Source organism: Neophocaena asiaeorientalis, unplaced genomic scaffold, assembly GCF_003031525.2.
Source record: "Neophocaena asiaeorientalis asiaeorientalis breed wild unplaced genomic scaffold, Neophocaena_asiaeorientalis_V1.1 scaffold110, whole genome shotgun sequence".
NCBI classification, from domain to species: Eukaryota; Metazoa; Chordata; class Mammalia; order Artiodactyla; family Phocoenidae; genus Neophocaena; species Neophocaena asiaeorientalis.
Genome location: NW_020175053.1, coordinates 8168230 through 8189431, shown reverse-complemented (window position 1 = coordinate 8189431; position 21202 = coordinate 8168230). Strand labels below are relative to the sequence as shown.

The 21202-nt window shown below is 48.0% G+C and overlaps 1 protein-coding gene across 5 annotated transcripts in view; it reads left to right on the top strand.

Annotated features, from left to right (window-relative positions):
* Positions 1-21202, top strand: part of SPECC1L (sperm antigen with calponin homology and coiled-coil domains 1 like) — a 121764-nt gene that overhangs the window by 95748 nt on the left and 4814 nt on the right. The window lies entirely within an intron of this gene.

Sequence of the window (21202 nt, the reverse complement as noted above, 5' to 3'; positions counted from 1 at the left end):
TTTTTTTTTTTTTTTTTTTTTGTGGCACGCGGGCCTCTCACCATTGCGGCCTCTCCCACTGCAGAGCACAGGCTCCGGACACGCAGGCTTAGCGGCCATGGCTCACGGGCCCATCTGCTCTGCAGCATGTGGGATCTTCACAGACCGGGGCACAAACCCGCGTCCCCTGCATTGGCAGGCGGACTGTCAACCACTGCGCCACCAGGGAAGCCCTAATTAATTTTTTTTTGAAAAGGAAGTGTTACTAAAGATAAAGATGGCACTTCATTATGATAAAAGGATCAAAACAAAAATAGCAACAACTGCAGTAGTCAAGGCAGTCTTGGGAAACAGAGTGGGAAGACTTACATTGCCCAGTAAGAAGATTTCACGGGCACTTATATCCTAAACTCATATGCACCTGATAACATAGCCCCAAAGAACATAAAGCAAAACTGACAGAACTGAAAGGAGAAAAAGACAGTCTCTCAGTCATATTTGGAGGTTTTAACACACCTCTCTCAGTAACTAGTAGAAGAAACAAACAGAAATTTAGTAAAGCTATAGAAGATTGGAGTAACACAGTTAACCAATTTGTCCTGACTGACAGCTATAAAATGCTATGCCAGACAACTGCAGATTGCCCATTCCTTCCAGTTGGCCACAGAATGTTGATCAAAATGGGCCATATCCTGAGCCTTATGTAGCAAGTCTCAAAATATTTCAAAGAATTAAAATCCTTCAGAGTAAGTTCTCAAAATGAAAGGATAGATATGATCAGTAGATGCAGAAAAAGCATTTGATAAAATTCAGCTGTTTCACTGTTTAATTTTTTTTAAAGGAACAAATTTCTAACAAATTAGGAATAGAAGCTGCTTTCCTTAGTCTGATAAAAAGTATCTAGAAAAAAATAGTAGACAAGACATCAATCTTAATTGTGACATCAAGAGCTTTCTGCCAGAGATGAGGAAAGCAAGAAGACTGCTCTCACTTCTCTTCAATGTTGTATTGAAAGTCCTAGCTAGGGCAGTAAGGCAGAAAAAGAAAAAGTGTAGTGATTGGAAAGAAAGATATAAAACTGTTTATTTACAGACACAATTATGATATAGAAAATCTAACAAAGATGCAGATATAAACATAAGAAACAAAAATTTTTTAAAGATTTCATTTTTATTAGCATTTTAAAATTCAAGTACATAGGAATGAATCTAATGCAAGATGTATAGAACAGAAGAATATAAAATATCATTGTAAGAAGTTAAAGAAGACCTAAGTAAATGGCATGATGTGCTAATAAGTTCATTGATTGGAAGAGCAGATAATCTGTAAAGTAAATGTAATTCCAATCAGAATATCAGCAGGGTTTTCTTTATTTTTTTAATGGAAATTGACCAGCTGATTCACATTTATATGGAAACCCACTTTGATAGATAGCCTGGGCAGTCTTGGAAAACAAAGCTGGAGGACTTGTACTACCCAATAGGAAGACTTCACAAGCACTTCATAAAAAAGGATATCCAATGGCTGGTAATAAACAGCTGAAAAAATGCCCAGCGTCATTAATCATCAGGGAAATACAAATTAAAACCACAATGAGGTGATGCTACAGCAGATTAGACACAGAATGCCTAATTCAAAAAGCTGATAATGCCTAGTGTTGGGAAAGAAGCAGAATAAAAACACTTAGACATTGCTGATGGGGTTGGAATACGTTCTAGCCATTTTGGAGAACTATTTGGAAGTATCTGCTGAAGTTGAATCTTCATATATCATATGAGCAAGCAGTTTCACTCTCAGGTATATCTCAACCAAAGTGTGTACGTGCATTCATCAAAAGATATGTATGAGGTTGTTAACAATCTTGGGTTGCTTGAAACCCCAGAAGTTGGCAAGATTAGTCTAATATGTGTCACAATAATGGTTAACCTTTAGGAGGTCACAGGAGGCTTTCTGGGCTGTAAGCACTAGGTAACTAGTACTTATGAAAAATGGAAAAAATATGAATTCCATCATATTTTCTACATAGACAATTTTGCCATCTGCGACTAAAGACAGTTTTAATTCTTCCTTTATAATCTAGATGCCTTTTATTCCTTTTTCTTTCCTTATTGTACTGGCTAGAAACTACAGTACAATATTGAATAGAAGCAGATATCCCTGTCTTGTTACTGGTCTTAGGGCAGGGGTCAGTAGAGTTTTACGTAAAGGCCTAACTAAATATTTTAGACTCTGTGGGTCATAGGTCTCTGTTGCAACTATTCAACTCTGCCATTGTACCTTGAAATTAGCCATAAGTCAACACATAAATAAATAGACGTGCCTATATTTTAGTCAAAATAGGCAAGAGGGTCATAGTTTGTTGATACCTATCTTAGGGGGAAGGCATTCAGGCTTTTCCCATTAAGTGTACCATTAGCTCCAGGTTTTGTTGATGGCCTTAAATCAGGTTGAGAAAGCTCCCTTCTATTCCTCGGTTGCTGAGAGGTTTTTTTGTTTGTTTTTTAGTCAGGATTAGATGCCAGATTTTGTCAAATGCCATTTCTGCATCAGTTGAGATGATCATGTGTTTTTTTTCCTTCATTCTGTCCATATGGTATATTTCATTCATTGATTTTCATGTGTTGAACTATCCTTGAATTCCAAAAATAAATCCCACTTGGTCATGGCGTATGATCCTTTTATATGCTACTGAATTTGGTTTGCTAGTATTTTGTTGAGGATTTTTACATCATTGTTCATAAGGGATATTTCTCTGTAGTTTTGTTTTCTTACAGTGTCTCTGTCTGGCTTTGGTATCAGAGTAGTGTTGGCCCCATAGAATGAGTTAGGAAGTGTTTCCTCCTCTTCAATTTTTGGAAAAGTTTTGAGGAGGATTGGTGTTATTTCTTCTTTAAATGTTTGGTAGAATTCACCCGTGAAGCCATCCATTCCAGGGCTTTTTTTGTTGGGGGGTTTTTGATTACTGATTCAATCTTCTTACTAGTTAAAGGTCTGTTCATATTTCCTATTCCTTCATAATTCAGTCTTAATAGGTTTTGTGTTTCTAGGAGTTTGTCTGTTTCATCTGGGTTATCCAATTTACTGGTGAACAGTTATTCATAGTACTCTCTTATAATCCTTTTTATTTTTGTAGAATCAGTAGTAAGGCACCTACTTTCTCATCTTAGTAATTTGAGTTTTCTCTCCTTTTCTTAGTCTTTCTAGCTAAAGGTTTATCAATTTTGTTCATCTTTTCAAAGAACCAACTTTTGGATTTACTGATTTTTCTGTTTTCTACTCTTTATTTTGTTTATCTCTGTTCTAATCTTTATTATTTCCTTCCTTCTGTTAGCTTTTGGATTTAATTTGTTCTTTTTCTAGTTCCTTAAGATGTAAAGTTAGTTAGTTTGTTGATTTGAGTTCTTTCTTATTTCTGAACATTTAAGAGTTTATAGCTATAAATTTCCCCCCAACACTGCTTTTGCTGTGTCCCATAAGTTTTAGTTTTAGTATGTTGTGTTTTAATTTTCAATTGTCTTTTTTTTTTTATCTAATCTGGGGGCCAGAGTTTCCTTTTTTCTTTTTTTAACTGAGTCTTTTAATTAATTAATTTATTTAGTTGCACTGGGTCTTAGTTGTGGCGGGCAGGCTCCTTAGTTGCAGCTCACAGGCTCCTTAGTTGTGGCATGCGATCTCTTAGTTGTGCATGCATGTGGGGTCTAGTTCCCTGACCAGGGATCGAACCCAGGCCCCCTGCATTGGGAGCGTGGAGTCTTATCCACTGCACCACCAGGGAAGTCCCTCAATTGTCTTTAATTATTTTCTGATTTTCCTTGTGACTTCTTTGATCTTCCAGTTGTTTAAGGTGATTTATTTTTTAAAAAGTAGTAAACCAACCCTGTATTCCTGAGATAGACTCCACTTGGTTATGATGTATTATCCTTTTTCTGTCTTGTTAATTTGTTAAAAATTTGTTTAGAATTTTTGCATCTATGTTTATGAGGATATTGGTCTGCAGTTTCTTTATGTCTTTAGCAGGATTTGGTATCAGGGTAATGTTGACCTCACGGAATGAGTTGGTAAGAAGTCTCTCTTCTTTATTTTTCTGGAAAAGTTTATGTACAATTGGTATTATTTCCTACTGAAATATTTGGTAGAATTCCCCAGTGAAGCCACCTGGGTCTGGGGTTTTCTTCGTGGGAAAGTTTTTAACGACAAATCCAATTTCTTTAGTAACTCTAGGGTTATTCAGGTTATCTGTTTCTTCTTGAGTGAGCTTTGGTTGTTTGAGTCTTTCAAGGAATCTGTCCATTTCATCTGAGTTGTTGAATTTATTGCCATAAAGTTGATCATAATATTCGCTTATTATCTTTTAGATATTTGTAGAATCTGAAGTGTTGTCTCTGCTCTGACCCCTGATATTGCAGTTTGTATATTCTCTCTTGTTTCCTGATTAATTTAGCTAAAGGTTTATCAAATTTACCTTCTTGGGCTTCCCTGGTGGCGCAGTGGTTGGGAGTCCGCCTGCCAATGCAGGGGACATGGGTTCATGCCCCGGTCCGGGAGGATCCCGCATGCCGTGGGGCGGCTGGGCCCATGAGCCGTGGCCGCTGGGCCTGCGCGTCCGGGCCCTGTGCTCCGCAGTGGGAGGGGCCACAGCAGTGAGAGGCCCCTGCCTTTTTTTTGCGTACTGCAAAAAAAAAAAAAAAAGGACAAAAATTTACCTCCTCAGTGAACCATTTTTTAATTTTATTTAGGTATTTATTTTTGGCTGCATTGGGTCTTCGTTGCTGCACACAGGCTTTCTCTAGTTGTGGCGAGCAGGGGCTACTCTTTGTTGCGGTGCGCGGGCTTCTCATTCTGGCGGCTTCTCTTGTTGCAGAGCACGTGCTCTAGGCACGCAGGCTCAGTAGTTGTGGCACATGGGCTCAGTAGTTTTGGCTCGCAGACTCTAGAGCACAGGCTCAGTAGCTGTGGTGCACAGGCTTAGTTGCTCCGCAGCATGTGGGGTCTTTCCAGACTAGGGCTTGAACCCACGTCCCCCGCTCTGGCAGGCGGATTCTTAACCACTGCACCACCAGAGAAGTCCCTAATTTTATTTATTTTCTGTATTGTTTTTCTGTTTCATTGATCTGTACTCTGGTCTTTTTATTTTCTTTCTTCTGCTTACCTTGGGTTTTATTTGCTCTTCTTTAGTTTCTTAAGGTAGAAGTTGTCGTCTTGATTTGAAGGTTTTTTCTGCTATAGATGCTTATTGCTAGAAATTTCCACCAAAGTACTTACTACTTTAGTGGTATCCCACAAACTTTGATATATGGTATATTCTTTTTCATTCAGTTCAAAATACTTAGTAATTTAATTTCCCTTTTGATTTCTTCTTTGACCCATGGGTTATATAGAAGTATGTTATTTAGTTTCCAAACACTTAAGGATTTTCCAGAGATCTTTCTATTATTGATTTCTGACTTCAATCCATTATGGTCAGAGAACGTACTCCCTGTAACTTGAATCTCTTTTAAATTTTTCGAGACTCATTTTGTGGCCCAGAACATGGTATATAGTTTTTAAAAATACTCTTCTGCTGTTGTTGGAAAAAATGCTCAGTTAGAGCCTGTTGGTTGAGATTGTTGTCAACATGTTCTGTACCTTCAGCTACTTTGTGTCCTTGCTCTGTCAGCTGTTGAGTGAGGGGTATTGGAATGTCTTGACTTGAAGTTGTGGATTTTCTGTCTCCTTGCAGTGCTAATAGTATCTGCTTTGTTTATTTTGAAACTGTTATTAGGTACATAAATGTTAAGGATGAGAAATTGACCTCTGTCATTATGAAATGACCTTCTTTATCCCCGATAATATTCTTTGCTCTGAAGTCTCCTTTGTCTGATACACCCACTCTGGCTTTATTTTGTTTACAAAATATTATTATTTTGATTATTTTGATTACAGTTTAGCATGGTGTATATTTTTCTAGTGTGTTTCTGATAGGTAGCATATAGCTGAGTATTACCATATGGCTATTTTTTAAGTTATTTTCCTAACGATTACTCTAGGGATTACAATGTACATCTTACCAGACTTTACTTAAGGTTTTTCTGACTTAATTTGGTAAAATATAGCTCCAGTGTAGCCCCATTTCCTCGCTCTTCCTTTGTGCTGTGATTGTCAATATATGTTAGATTTGTGTTATAAACCCAATAGTAGAGTGTTATAATTATTCCTTTATACAATGCTATTTTTTAAAAAACCTAAAAGAAGAACAGTAATGAGGGCAGCTTCTGGTGAGAGAGCCACAGACTTTCTGTTCTTACCGGAAGTTTTAGTCCCTTTTCATGAATAATGCTTCTTAATTTATTTCCTTTGATTGATTTCCAGAGTCCTGAAATGATTATTTTTGACCAGTTTGTCCAGTTTCATGTTCTTTTTAGGAGAGGATTTGTCGGCCTCTGCTCCATCACAGCTGGAAGTCTCCTAGCGTGCTTCCTTTTGGGATTCTTCTTTATTTCCTGACCCTTTTTCAGTAAGCAGCAACAAATTCTCCCAGAATTGTGTGTTCCTGTGGGTTGAAGAGAGTAGAGTGAGAAAGAATGGCCAGATAAAAATAGCTTGGTCCTTCCCAGCTCCTTTGAAATAGTAGACAGTCTGTAGAAAGTAAGAGAAAGGAAGTTCCCTCCTTGGGCCGTGTGCCGTGTCCACGGGGAGCGTGCTGGTGTCTGCCTATACGGCCTGGGCGCTGGTGCTGCACCCTCCCCAGGCCACTGCTTGGAAGCTGTAAAGGCAGCTTTCACCCCGGGGAGAGATTGGCCCCAGAGACCCAGGTTCCTTTTGATGCTTCTTGGTCACTGCATGCTGGGAGGGGCCGGGGAAGAGAGCAGCTCCTCTACATACAACCCCTCCTCCCCTGGTCTGTCTGAGGGTGCGGGTGGAACGTTACTGCTGTGGATACTCCCCTCCCTTTTTAAGGAGGTCTTCAGTCTCTCTCAGGAAGACGCTACAAGTGCCACTTTCCCCATCCTCCCTTCTCTCTCTCCCCTTCCACCTTCCTAGCATCCTCTCTTTGTGATTGGAGTTAGTGCTCAGGTGGGGGAGGGCAGAACGGGAAGGTTAGGAAAGCTAGGGGCTCTGCCAGTGGATAGGGTACAGTTGAACGAATGCGTTCAGGATCCCTGAAGCTCAGAGCAAAGCTTAGAGTTGGTTTGATTTCCTCTGCTGTATCTGGAGTCTCAGGCCACAGGGACGGCTTCCCAGAGTTAAAAATAAAAAAGGTGCAGGCAGTAGATAAGGGTTTTGATCTGAATCAGATCTAGGTTGGAAGTCTAAATTTTTTTGTTTTACATTGTCACTTTGCATGGAAACTAAATTCCCATACAGAAAGATCTTATTGTTTGTAAATATCACTGTGTTCCAGGGGTTTAAAATACTTGAACAAAGGGAAAAAGAATGGCCAGATTTGTGGTCCCACCCGTTCTTTATGTGGACTTGCATACACTCACAGGTTCTTTCCAGTGAAGCGATTAAAGCTGCTAGTCTAATTGTCCTCTGACCTGATGACACGCCGTCTCCGTCCAGAAAGCTTGCAGCAGCTGAGCAAGGTCCCTTGCCCACCAGGCGCCCCTGGGAGCAGAGCGCGCGCGGCTTGGGCTGTGCTCCGCACGGCAGTCACAGTGGAGTGAGGGGACTGCTTCCTGTTTTTAGGGATTCCTCTTAGTGCCAAACATAGCAGCTGGGAAACAAAGTTTTCCCAGAATCACGATGTACTTCTTGTGTTCTGTTTAAACATGATTTGACAGCAGCTGTTAACCTCTATTTCCAGAAATGTCAGGGCTGTAATTTTTAAATTAATTGCTTAGTAACATTGAGATAAATTAGTTTGATCATTGTTTTAGTGTGAGGTAGGTAACACTGCTCAGTCAGGTTTCCCCCTGTGACACCAGTTAGGTTTTCCTACGCAGGTGAGAGGGTGTGCAAATCGCACACGGCGCTGGTTCTTAAACACTGATTCTCGTCTTTCTGATTGGGAGCGTCTTTCAGAGCCACATTCGGGGTCCATACATTCAGGAAGATGTTCAGTAGAGCTGACCTTCCAGCTGCCGGGCGGAGCCGTGGTCAGTACACAGAAGCAGCAGCCTCTCAGATATGCCTGCTGTGACCTCACCAACAGGATGGGCTTGTGCAAGTGCAGAGGTGGGAGGGGTCCACGGAGTTTCCACAGTTTCCGCGGAGTCACAGACTCCGTGACTCGGGGTCCTGCTCCTCTGCCCTTCCTTCTTCCCGTGTAACTCCCATGAGGACACAGAGAAGCCTGCTGTGTGTGGTCGACGGTTTGGTCACCAGCGCTCTTAGTTAGCTTTAAGATACTTGTCTCAGGAGTGCATTTGCTTAGATAAAGTTTGAAGTGCTTCATCGGAATCAGCATCCAAAATTCCATCCTCAGAAGCTGGAGAAAGTCAGACATGAGACGGCCCCTAGAAATCGTGAAGATGGGGCTTCCATTCCATAGGGAGGAAGCTGCAAGCCAGCGGGGTGCTTGCAGCCTGAGCTCTCGCTGCAGGGTCTCCTGACACCCAGCCCCAGACTCTTCCTACCAAGCTGTCCTGCTTCCCCAGCAGTGCCCCAGACTCCAGTAAGTTTCCAGTAAGTAGGTCTTTTTATTTTATAAGTAATGCTAAGAAATAGAAGATAAATCAGGAAAGTAACATTTTCAAGAGCTGCTTAATTATTTTGCTAAAAGCAGAATCATTAAATTGTCTGGGTCACATAATCTTTATGTATCATCTCTGGTAGCATGCATACTCCTTACTCCCTTACATCGTGAGAAGCCTTTTTTTTCTTCTTGTGCTTCATTGACTTTGGATGGGGTGCCAGCAAAACGATGTGAAGTCCACAGAGGAGTTGAGATTTGACGGGGTAATTTCATTACGTACATGATTCTCTGGGTTTTCACAAGTGAGTTTAGCCTGAGGTCATTCGGGAAATTTAGGTACCTCTTCATTTGTAGAAGCAGATTATTTGTGAAGATGCTCCACTGCTGCCTCATGGTACACATATAACTATGGAAAGGGTAATTAACCATTAGATTCTGTAGGGAAGAGGAAAGAGAACCTGGTTTCCTTTCCAGTTGGGCTCTTCAGACCCAGGAGAAGGTAGGCTGGTCTGTAATCTCCTGCTATGTAACAGGCACCACGCCAAGAGTGGGTGACTTACAGTAAGCATGGCGTTGACTTGGCTCATACAGGTACGGTGGATAGGGCACACAGTAGGCGCAGTTCACCTCTGCTCCATCGCAGGCTCCCACCCTCACGCCTCTGGTGGTTGAGACTTTCACGGGGGCTGTGACCGGAAACCTCCGTGCAGCCTCTCCCTGTGGCCAGGGCTTCCTCACAGCGTGCTGGCCGCGATCCAAGGGCAAATGTCCCAAGAGAGGGACAGGTAACGGCCCCTCGCCTTTCATGACCTGGGGGCAGAGGCCTGCCTGGCTCCAGGGGAGGGAAGTAGACCCCACCTCCTGATGGGCAGTGAGGCTCTGAAGAGGTTGCAGGGGAGAAATACCATCGGCTGTTTCTCAAGAGTCCAGGCTGCCACAGAGATGGCTTTGTCTTATTTAAGGAAGTAGAGACACTAATAATGTGACATGAACCTGGCAGAACCTGGTAATGATTTTTAAAAACACTGGCTCACAGGTGAGAGGCAGGCTGGGTGGAGCAGTGACAGTCGGTGAAGAGGTGAAGGATTCCTGCTGTGCAAGCAGAGGTGCCCTGGGGTTCACTGGAGCCCACCCTGGGTGTCCAGCAGACAGCACCTCCCGTAAGTCACTGGCCTGGGGCAGGTTCTGCCATGGTTTAACCCTGCACTGCATTCAGTTATAAAACTCCAAAACAGGGCTTCCCTGGTGGCGCAGTCGTTGAGAGTCTCTGAGCCTGCGCGTCCGGAGCCTGTGCTCCGCAACGGGAGAGGCCACAACAGTGAGAGGCCCGCGTACCGCAAAAACAAAAACAAAAACTCCAAAACACCAGGAATAAGAGGAAAAGATTAAAAACTGAGAGAGCCTGTGTAGTACCTAAATCTGAATGTGTTTGTGGCTTTGGGATGCCCTTTTTTTTTAAACAAATGTATTGAGGTAGAATTGACATATGTTATTACTACATATATTTTTTCTTCCAGTTTTATTGAGGTAGAATTGACATACAGCACTGTATAGATTTAAGTTGTAGAGCATAATGGTTTTTTTTTTTTCCCCCTGCGGTACGCGGGCCTCTCACTGTTGTGGCCTCTCCCGTTGCGGAGCACCGGCTCCGGACGTGCAGGCTCAGCGGCCATGGCTCACGGGCCCAGCCGCTCCGCGGCATGTGGGATCTTCCTGGACCGGGGATCGAATGCATGTCCCCTGCATCGGCAGGCGGACTCAACCACTACGCCACCAGGGAAGCCTGAGCATAATGATTTGACTTACATACATCATGAAACGATGACCACAATAAATTCAGTGAATATCCATCATCTTGTATAGATATAAAAAAGAAAAATATTTTTGTGTTGAGAACTCCTAGGACTCACTCTCTCAACTTTCATGTTTAACATACGGCAATGTTAATTCTATTTATCATGTTTATGTTCCGTCCCTAGTATTTATTTATCTTGAAACTGGAAGTTTGTACCCTCCAATTCCCCCTCCCCCACCCTTACCTCTGGTGACCACAAATCTGATCTGCTTTTTTGTGTGTTTGTTTGTTTGTTCATTGTTGAAGTATAGTAGGCCCACAGCACTGTGATGCATAACACAGGGGTCTGGAGTTTCTGTACAGTACAAAATGGACACTACTGCTGCACATACTTACATTTTACAACTTGATGGAACACACCTGTGACACCGTCCCCATGTGAGATGAGCATCTCCACCTCCTCGGAAGCCTCTTCAGGCGCCTTTGCATGCCGGTCGTCCTGCCCCACCCCCGCCACTGTCCCTAGGCAACCACTCATCTGCTGTCCCTGCAGGGTTTGCATTTTTTCTAATTTTGAAATGGAATCATAGTGTGTGCAATTAGGGGAGGGGTCTGGCTTCTCTCACTGAGCATAATTATTTTGAGATTCATTTATATTGTTGTATATATCAATAATTCATTTCCTTTTATTCCTGAAGAGTAGTCCGTTTTATGAATATGTCGTAATTTGTTATCCATTTGGCTGTTGGTGGACATCTGTCTGGTTCCAGTTGTTGCTTGTTGTGAGGAAAGCTCCCGTGAACATTTGGTGCAGGCGTTTGTAGAGGCATCTGAAAGTGGTTGGCTGGGTCATGCGGTCAGTATAGGTTTAACTCTTTAAGAAGCTGCCAGATTGTCTTCCCAAGTGGCTGCACCCCCTCCGCTCCCCCACGTGCACAAGGGCCCTCATTCCTTCCTGTCCTGGCCAGGACTGGGCACGGTCGGCCTCTGTCCTCTCGTAGGTGTATGGTTTTGGTTTTGGTTTTGCAGGTGCCTCTGAACTAATGGTGTTGGGTGTCTTTCCATGTGCTTGTTTGTGATACATTCATGTACCTTCTTGGTGAAGTGTCCATCACAAGGTCATTGGATACAAGGAGGGATGTAATGCCATCTAGAGCATGACCTTTGCCCTCAAGGAACTTCCAACATTATTTTTGAAACATACTATTTCCAGGCCTTTTAAAATTACGCCTTTTCCTAGGCATAAGGCCGCCTTTTGTATGACTCAGATTTGTGACCACAAGCGTGCACTACTGTGCCACGAAGGCTCCAGGTGTGAGCGACCTTCAGACTTGTACTGACACCGTATCCCTCCTCATGGCCCTCAACTCTCGCTCTCTGACTGCGTCCTAACATGTTTTATACCAAGAAACCAACTTGTATGCAAAAGAAAACCAGAAAAGTAAGGAGCCGGGAGTTCAGGAGCCCAGCGCTACGCACAGGGCCCCAGCAGGACGGACAGGGGGGAGTCACGCTCCACCACAGGGTCCAGAGAGAAGCGTTTTCCCACTTCCCTCTGCTTGTTGCCCTCAAGGGCAGGTAAGTAAACCATCGAGCTGGGGCTTTGGAGAGAAGTACAAGAGGGTGGTGCCACAGCTGTCTGTGTTCCCTATTTTAGATGTTTTGCCATTTTCCCTCTGCCAGAACGGTACCTGGTAGGTGTAGAAACAAATCCACTGACAGATTTGAAAGCAGCAGTTCCTGCTGGAGGCAGTAAAGTGAGTTCTTCTTGAGGTGAGCGTGCTGTGTTGAGCGGCTCTGTCCCGGGATCATTTCCTCCCCTCACAGCCCCTTCACGTGTGGGCTGCCTGGCCCCTGGGCGTCCTGGTGTCCTGGGTCAGACAGACACGTTCCCTGCAATTTCAGAAACGGGAAGACTTGTCCGTGGTCCTCCCAGGCTAGGCTCTCCTTCTGTCTCAGCGCCTCCGAAGGTGTTCTGAGGGCTGGGAGGGTGGCGGTGCGTCCCCATGAGCACCCTCCCTGCCGGGGTCCCAGCAGGGCTGTGTCCACACCTTTGCTCTGAAGGATTAATGCTGTGCTGCAGTCTCTGTGTGGTGGTTTCCTTTTCTGCATGAATTATATTTTTCAAGTGTTAGGTGTTTGAACGAGTCTAGGTGCACTCTGTGTCTGTCCTTTATGCTTTATAAAGTGTTGTCTTATTTTCAGCAGCCCTCATGTTTAGAAGCTGAAACTTTTTTTTTAAAGCCCATTGCTACACTGAAGCTTTCAGATCCTCAGGCCTTTTTTCCTGGATTTTCTGTCCCTCCCTTCAGACTGCTCTTAAGCCAGCTCTGGAGCAGCCTCTGCGGAGGGCCTTGCGAGCAGCCCAGGGTTCTGCTCGGTGCTTGGTGGAGAACAGCTGCTCGCGGAGCTGCAGCCTGAGCGGAAAACCGTTGCTTGGTGCTGTTTGGGCCGTAGGCGCTGTGGTCCCACGACAGAGACGGGCCGCTCACGGAGCCGTCAGTTTTCATGTCCGGCCCAAATCGGGGTCCCCAGGGGCTGGGTGTTCACTAGAGGAGAGGGACTTGGACCCAGCGGGGCCTCCCTGGCCTGCGCCCGTCTGTGTCACGGAAGGCGGTCAGCACTGCCTCAGGAGGCCGGATGAGGGGCCGAGCGAGACCTGCGAGCTCTAGCCGGCACTTTATTAAATCCTCGTAATTGGGTCTTTTCCCCATTTTGTGTATGAGAAAGTTGAGACTCCTCCAAGTTAAACTGTGTGCCCACAGCCCTGTAGCTTGTAAGGAGTGGCCCCAGGTCCCTGGGACCCTAAACCCACGATGCCTCCTACTCTGCAGAGAGGGAGCCTTCAGCTCGGTAGAAGGCATCAACTGAGACATAAGCCGGGGGAGAGTGAGCCTTGAGAGCTGCCCCAAGAGCTCCAGCTAGACTGAGGGCCCTTCCTCGGAGAAGGCATTTGAACAGTGGCTCCCACGAGTCGGAGCTGCTCATGCTGGGCAGCCCTCGAGGCTGCAGCGCCCAGAGTGCACTGCATCCGTGTTTCAGAGCCTGAGTACAAGATTGGTGCCCTCTGTCCCAAGAATACCCTGAAAGAGGCCATCCTGGGAAGTTCAGGAGTGCTCCTTCTCCTCCTCAAACACTTCCCTGGGCCGCTGGGGCTGGGACCAGCCGCCCTTCTCCCTCTATGCCCACGCCCCCAGGAGCACACACAGGAGAGGTACAGCTGGGAGTACTGTGTCTCCTTCGGTTGAAATTGCATTTTAGTGAGTAATAATCCTGTCAGAGCTAGACGCAGTCTAGAAAAGAGTTAGTTCCTACGCTGCTAAGAAAACTGCTCAGACTTGCCCAGTGCTCGTGACTTAACTGACCTCACCAGGGACTCTTGCCGACCATCCCTGCCTGGTGGCCGTTTCCTGAATTTTCAGACAGCAGACCTCATGGGTCCTGTGTGCTCCAACACAAAAAGTTTCCTTTGGGAGGGGTTTATGGGAAATACGGGGACATCAATCCGGTCCCTTAGGGTGACATGAAGTGTCCCCTCAAAATAGGTTCATTTGACTAAAAAGAGTTATTACAGCACATTAAGCCTGTGGTGCATGGTTCTACGTTGGACTCTGTGGAGCTTCAGCATAGTTAGAGCTGCTTCCTGGATGTGTGCTCGCACCCTGAGCACATCAGGCAGCGTCACTGCAGGTCAGTGCGGCCCCTTCCCTCCCAGGACACTGGACAGCCATCCCCAGGATGGGTGGTGGGTCAGGTCCCTTTTGAGTTGGCAGAGTGCTTGGTGTATCCTGGTGGTAAAGGAAGCAGACTGATACCCTGCTTCTACCTTTAACTGTTTGTTTTTAAGAAATTTAAAAAGTTTAGAGCAGGGCCAGGGCCATAGTAAATTCCCATAAAATGCACTCGTGAGTCATTGCATGTGAGCCGTAACTTCTTCAGTAAACACTTGTGGGTAAGTTAGTTGCTTTTGAGGCCTACCTGGTGTACAGACTTACTGAGCATAAGCTACTTCTGAACATCAGACAATTTTTTAAATTGTAGTAAAATACACATAAAACGTACCATCTTAGCCATTTTTACGTCTACAGTTGAGTGGCATTAAGTACATTTGCATTGTTGCATGTCCGTCAGCACCTTCTAGTTCCAGAACTTCTCATCTGGAACTGTTTCCCGGCCCCAGCCCCTGACAGCCACACATCTGCTTTCTGTCTCTGGATTTCACTGTTTTGGGTGTTTCATATAAATGGAGTCATGTAATTTGTGGGCTTTGTGTCTCACTTTCACTCAGCGTAATGTTTCCAGATTCATCCACTTTGTACCATGTATCGTTCCTTTCCGTGGCTCGAAAACGCCCCATCGTGGGGATGCTCCCCATTTTGTTTATCCATTTTCCGGTTGGTAGACGTTTGTGTTGCTTTCACCTTTGGACTTCTGTGCTGCTGTGGACACTCGTGTGGGGGAGTTGTGTCCACGCCATCTTCAGGTCTTCTTGGTTTGTCCCCAAGGAGCGGTCTCACTGGGGCACATAGTGATTCTACGTGTAAGTGACCAGGAATCGTCACATTGCTCCACAGCAGCTGCGCCGTCTTACGTTCCCAGCAGCAAGTACAGGGCCTCTGGTTTCTCCACATCCTCACCAGCATCTGTCGTTTCCCGTTTTCCAAGTACTGTGCATCCTGGCGGCCTGAGGTGGTGGCTCAGCCTAGTTCTGATCTGCAATTCCCTGGTGACCAACAGCGTTGAGCGTCTTCTCTCGTGCTGCTGGCCATTGTCCGTCGACTTTGGAGAAATGTCTGTTCAGATCCTCTGCCCATTTTCATATTTGGGCCTTTGGGTTGTTTGTCTGTCATTGAGTTGTAGGTTTGTTTGGTTTTCATGGAAATTTTCAAATACACACTAAAGCTGTGAGAATAGTAAAAGGACACTCAGTACACCGCCCAGGCCCAGGTGGTCAGCGCACAGTCCTTGCTCTCCCACCCCTGCCTGGTGATTCCGAAGCAGGTCCCAGCCATTTAATGTCACCACATATTTGGACAGAGGTCAGACTTCCCAATTGAATCATGGTCAGTTTTACCGTTGATTTGCTTGACTTAAGATCCAAATAAGGTTCACACATTGCATTTGGATAATATGGCTCTTTTAAGTCTGTTTTAATCTTAAAACTCCCATCCCTCTTTTTGTTTCCTTTCAGTTTGTCTTTGGAAGGAATTGGACTGTGTCCTGTGGAGCGTCTGCATTTTAGGTTTGGTGTTGACAGCCCTGCAGTGCTGTCCCTGATATAAACTGGTAGTAGATTCGAGGCTGGATCTGATTCCAGCTCAGATTTCCGGCAGAAGCCCCTCAGGTGGAGTTGTGTCCGTCCGACCAGGTAGAGGGGAGGGAGGCCAGCTCGCTACCGCTGCTGATCGCGGTCGCCCAACAGTGCTGGTCTCGCTCTGTCTGTCCCAGGAATTCCTCTTTTCAGACAGGCTCCTCCATCGGCTGTTTGGTTGCCTTCTGTCGAGTCTGGTCAGGAAGGTTCCATCCAGTGCTTGATCCTGGCCTGGTTCCCCAGCGCACAGGGTCCTGAGTGAGGTCCAGCTGGCCCGGCCAGGCCTCATGCTGGGATGTCCCGTCCATGTTTCCAGCTGCCTTTGGTCTTCGGGTCGGTGGTCCTGCCTCCTGGCTGCACACTCAGGGCATCTGGGGAACTTTACGGAGAATGGTGCCCAGACCGGCCGGATCAGCCTCTCCGGCGGATGGCTGAGAGGTGTCACCTTGAAAAGGTTTTGCCCGTGATTCTGAGGCCTTTATTGGAACCCCTTCCCCCACAGGGCACAAGATGCAGGCCTGTCTCCGGGGTCGCTGGCCCCCTGGGCTGCCTGCCCTGGCATCTTTCCTTCCTTCCTCCCACTTTACACACGTCCCGACATGGACATTGTGACGAGCGGGCCTCAGACTCCCCAGACCCCTGCCACCTCCCCCCTCCTCTCCTCTCCCCTACCCTGACCTGGAGCAGAGCCTGGCTCAACTTCAAACAGGAGACAGCATGGAGGCCCCAGGCAGCACCTCAGATGTGCAGCCAGCGCAGGCACCCCAGCACCAGCAGGCTGCTGCGTGTTCCTCCCGGGGCCTCTGGGGCCTCCCGCTAACAGTAGCTCCCGGAGCGCTAAAACCCGCCTCCTGGTGGCTTTTCCCTCTCTTCTAGGCACTGCATCCCCCACCCTTCTCACCCAGATTCCCTAACACCCTCCAAACCCTGTCCCTCGGCCCAGGGCTGAGGCCTCGAGGCCCCGTGGACAGGGGTTTGTCTGTGGCTCTGTCCTGCCTCCCGAAGGCGGGCGGTGTACTCAGTCATGGTCACGGTCACGGTCACGGGGGGATCCCACGACGGCGGCTGAGACGGCGGAGGAAGTGGTGCCGTGAGTGTTGCAGAGATTAATCATGGGTTTTGGCCCTTTGCCTTGTGCCCCCGAAAATGGCATTTCCTTAAATAGATCAGAACCTTAACAACTATGTGGTATTTGGGGTGCATTTTATGGCCCTTAATTAAACTTCAGACACATTAAAACATTTTAAGATGTTTTATGACCTATTCTTAATCTTTTTTTGTGGCGATTTGTGTAACTTCTTGGCTCTCAGACTCCAGCCCTCAACCCTCGATGCACAGAGGTGGGACTCACCTGCCGCCACAGGTGGGGGCAGGCCGCATCTAAGGGCGCAGGAGCAGGGAGGGCACATGTCCCAGCTCGGGGAGCTGCCTGCCAAGGGCAGCGGGGGCCAGGGGAGGCTGAGCTCTGGTGAGATGAAGAGGGCAGCTGAGGGCCCTGCACACAGGCCACAGCCATCTGCCTACAGATCACCGTCGGCCCTTCCTGGATGGAAGGAAAATGGGGTGAAGCACCTCATTTGAGTCTGTGCTCAAAGCTTTTTTTTAATATAAATTTATTTATTTATTTATTTTTTTGGCTGCGTTGGGTCTTTGTTGCTGTGCGCGGGCTTTCTCTAGTTGCAACGAGAGGGGGCTACTCTGTTGCGGTGAGCAGGCTTCTCATGTGGTGGCTTCTCTTTATTGCGGAGCACAGATCCTAGGCACGTGGGCTCAGTAGTTGTGGCTCGTGGGCTCTAGAGCACAGGCTCAGTAGTTGTAGTGCACAAGCTTAGTTGCTCCGCGGCATGTGGGATCTTTATGGACCAGGGCTCGAACCCATGTCCCCTACGTTGGGAGGTGGATTCTTAACCACTGTGCCACCAGGGGAGTCCCTCAAGGCTTTTTTGAACTCCCGTAACCCTCTTGTTTTTGTCCAATTATTAGGTGCATGCGCCCTAGCGGCATACTTAGCGCATGCGCAATGGCTATCCAGCCGCGCCCTACACAAACTTAGACTTATCTTGTGCAGTAGGAGAGCCCTGAAGACACCTGAAAGCTAAATGCGAAATCTGAATTCATTAATTAGCAACTTGTATTATAATTACTGTGTCTCTATTTTAAAAGAAAACTTTCATTCTTAGAGAGCTTGGCATTGCCTGTGAATAGTGCAAAGAAAGTCCTCCCGTTAGTGTGCATGTTCCCCACAAAAAGCACCAGTTTTGGCTCTATGAGTATTATTTTTTGTAAAGGGGTCAGCTGGCCACCTGCAGAGCTGCGGTGTCAGGGCCCGTAGGGCGGAAGGTCCTTGACCCTGCAGCTGCTTCAGAGAGAAACGCACTGGAAGACGGGTCTCATAGTCAAGGACCTTCCTCTTCACTGGAAGTACCACTTTCTGAAAACAGAAATTCCATTTCTAGACAACTTTGTGAAGGAAATACGTGAAGAAGTCTGTCTGTGAGAGCTACGAGGCTGTGCAGATGATGTGCCCTGTGCTGTGGTTTGTGGTACTCCTCCTCTGGCGACCTGCTCACTGGGACCAGTGGCACCCTGAGTGCTGCCTTGTTCAGCGGGCTTTCTGGCAGCACTGATGCTGTTGACCCCTCCCAGTTCTGACGCTTCTTCCTTTGGCTTCTGGTTTGTCCCGCCTGTCGGGCCTTCCCCTGTGTCCCGTTGAAGGCGGTTCTCCTCTGCCTGGCCCTTATACTGAGGGGCTTGGTCTGAGGCCTCCCTCCTGCGCACTGTCCGCTCCGGCCACCCCCGACGCCCCCCCTACACTGCGTCCCCAGCTGCAGACCCTCGTGTCAGCACCAGGCACCTCCCTGGGTGCCACAGACGTAATTGTCGGGAGTACCTCCCCCCAGTGAGCCGTGCGTCACTGGAGGACCCTGCTGTCCAGCAGCCAGTCAGTCCCCAAGTGCAGTTTGCTTTTCTCCGGAGCCTCTGTAGCCCTCACTTCCCCTCCCTACTCGCCACCCTGTTGTCCCCTGCTCCCAGCTCAGCCCCAGACGACTCATACCCAGGCCCCTGCCTGCAGGCCTGAGGGTGTCTCGCTGGGGGTCAGCACTCTGGCTCCCTCCAAGGCCAAGGTCTCCTGCACCACCCTGGAGGGCTGCGGCTCTGGTGTCCTCACCAGCCTGCAGAGACGGTCCATGCATGTCCCTGTGGCGTTTGAGTTGCTTTGCGATGAGCGGTCATAGCTTCGCCATCCCTCCGGCCTTGGGTGTTGAATGATTTTATGAGAGCTTGTTATCTGCGCGCTTCTTCAGGAAACCAGGTGGGGTGGGGCCCGGGTCCCCTGCCCACTGCTCACCTCGGGGGCCTGGAGCTCCCTGTGGTCCCTGTTTGGGCACAGCCGGTAGTGGGAGGGGGTGGCTCCTGTGGGAACGGCCGTTCCTCTGGCAATTTCATACAGTGTTTGTACCTTTCCGCGCATTTCTTTCTTTCTATGGATCCTGTCCTTTTATTAATACGCTGTGACAGCCGTGGGGCCCAGAGCACAGACAGGAGGCTGGGAACGTCCCACCTTCCCTGTGCTTTTCAGCTTTGGAGAAGGCCTTGCTGTCTCCAAGCTTTTCTGTGTTCTGTCTGTGTTATTTCATAGTATCAATAGTTTGATTTTTCAGCCCCGAACATGAAAAACACTGAAGTAGATGGTGAGATGGGAGCAGAGGGTGCAGGCCTCCCCACCTCCCCGCCCACCCCTGTGTCGGGGCCTGTCTGCTTCCCCAGCGTCTTTGGATGGGCCGGGGCCACACTGGCTGGGCCCCCTCCATCTCGCAGGGAGCAGGGCAGTGGTCTGGGTTTCGGTTGTTTTGATTTGGAAATTGGTCGTCGCTGCCCTGGGGCCCCAGGCCCGCTGTCTCCTCGGGGTGCCTCATTCACGAGGTGCTGCTGTGACTGCGGGGTCCAGGCTGGGGGTCTGGTCTGTTTGGAGGAAGCTGGATGGCCGGGTTCCCACAGCTGGGAGCTGGGGCACAGCTGCTTTCTCTGGTGCTGGGGCCTTTGCCTCAGGCCGGTGAGGCCAGGCACGTAGGCTCCGCCACATCAGGCCTAGCGGCAGGAAGTAGAGATTTGTTTTCCTCCGGGCGTGCATGTGACCCACGGGCAGGGGTCGGCGCCTCTGGCTGCTGTAAGCTACACTCAGCCCCGTGCAGAGCTGGGACACGTTGTGAAGAAGCTCATCCCCTGCTGCCCATGCGATGGCGACCAGTGTCCTGGCTCTTTTGTCAGGGCGTTTGGCCCTGACGACTGGGAGGAATAATCCCACAGGAATCATCTGTGACCTGAGCCTCATGGAAAAACGCTTCTGGGGTTTATGAGAATTAAAGTGAGACACGGCCCGGAGGATGCTGGGGACCAGGGTTCCCAGCCCTGTCCTCCCACCCACCAGCCCCACACCTTGGACAGGTGACTTCCTTCCCTGGTCCTAGTCCCAGGTGGTGCTGAAGCGCCCCTGCTGGCTGCTTCCTGAGATCCCGATGACATCAAAGGGACAGGTTGGCCATGGCCATAACTGTGGTTGTTGCCGGAGCAGAGGCCTGTGAGGGCAGCCAGCCTGTCGGGGCAGTGTCTTCACGGTCACAAGTGTGGGGACCAGTGAGGCAGGGGCTGCCCAGGCCTCATCTTAGGGGGGCGGTGATGTCACTGAGTGGCTGGCACTGCCCCTAGATGGCCGCGTCAGATGGCCCATGGCCACCACACCTTACCGCCGCCTTTCCCTGGGGCTGTCAGCAGATTTGCGCCCCTTTGCACCTTAACCTGATCACTTTCCCCACCACAGTTTATGGACAAGTCCTCCAGGCCGGATTGGTGGCCACTGAGGGAGTGACCTCTGGGATCACTGCCCCCAGAGCTGCTGCCCTTCAGAGGGTCATGGTTGAGCAGTCCCCAGAGGGCAGCGTCCTGGGTGCCTGCAGTCAGGGCTAGACGCTTCCTTTTGGTGACAGAGTTTGTGTCCACACTACCTGCTGCTTTTATCAGGAGAACCCCACCCTCCCCACCCGCCCTTTGCCCCTGGGCCCTATTTGGTGTCAGGACCTAACGGTTCAGGCCGGCAGACTTCGTAGAACACTCCCTACGGAGGTGAATAGCGTTGCTGTTCTCTGGCCGCTGCTCCCGGGGAGTGAGGACTGCCACCTCGAGCACGGTCACCCAGGAAGGGGACCCGTGCATTTGAAGGCTGCATGAAACAGTAGTAAGACATGAAGCAGGAGGTGCTGGGGGTTGGGGTGCTCTCTTTTTCAGTTTGTGGCATTTTCATAAAGCGTGTGAATTTCCAAATTTCATTGTGGAGTTTCAGCTTCAAAAGGGTTCTTGCAAATAAAGGTAAAGGCTACTTTCTAGCTGAATTGCTTTTATCATATAATAAAACACTCTGAATGAAATGTTTCTTCTGTAGTTGTGAAAATTTAATTTGAATAGGGACTAGGTGCCCCTTCAAAGAGTCGAGGTGGTTCTCAGA